Raw genomic sequence first — 632 nt, forward strand, 5'->3', positions numbered from 1 at the left:
ATTAATAATCTATACATCAGGATTAAGAGCTGATTTTATTAAGGTCTGTCCTACCAAAAGTTCTCCCATAATAATCCAAAATAAGACGTTTTCCTATTTCTTTATAAATTCCTTTGCATGAGCCATTTGTTTATTAAAACACTTAAAATTGTGTTTGGGATAAACTACCTAAAGTGGTTTGTTCTGAAAAAATAAATAAATAAAAAGCCTTTTAAGAACGTGGGTCATTTTGTTGCAGTCATTTAAAATCAGTAATTTAGACACTCCACTCGCTCTCAGTGTAGAGAGAATGCATCCGATTGCGTGTTGAAACTACGTGTTGACAAAACGATCGCTGTTAAAGGTTGCGGCTCAGAGCCCACCTGGCCGCGCTGTTGGGAGACTGAGGGAGCGGCGCTTCAATCAGAGGTGAAGGTGCAGCGGCCGCTTAGCTGGCTTTGGTCCATCACTTTTGGGGACTTCAGATTCTCAAAATCTAAATTCTGGACCCCACAGGAATGCAAATCTGCCCACCTTTTCCCACAAAACTCTACCGTTGTTCAAACTCTTCCTGGTACCAGCGGGGAAGCGCAGACCCAGGCAGGGGCCGGCGCTAGCTCGGCTGCAGCCGGACTCCCCGGCGCTCCCCTCCC

General features: G+C 45.1%; 1 protein-coding gene across 1 annotated transcript in view; it reads left to right on the top strand.

Annotated features, from left to right (window-relative positions):
* Positions 1 to 327: 327 nt before the first annotated feature.
* The window catches only part of TMOD1 (tropomodulin 1), a 91,954-nt gene continuing 91,649 nt past the window's right edge, over positions 328 to 632 (top strand). Inside the window, exon 1 of the mRNA XM_011939473.1 lies at positions 328 to 408. The gene's annotated coding sequence lies outside the window, so the exon portion shown is untranslated. The remainder of the gene's footprint in view (positions 409 to 632) is intronic.

The sequence above is a fragment of the Colobus angolensis genome, unplaced genomic scaffold (genome assembly GCF_000951035.1).
Source record: "Colobus angolensis palliatus isolate OR3802 unplaced genomic scaffold, Cang.pa_1.0 Scaffold181, whole genome shotgun sequence".
NCBI classification, from domain to species: Eukaryota; Metazoa; Chordata; class Mammalia; order Primates; family Cercopithecidae; genus Colobus; species Colobus angolensis.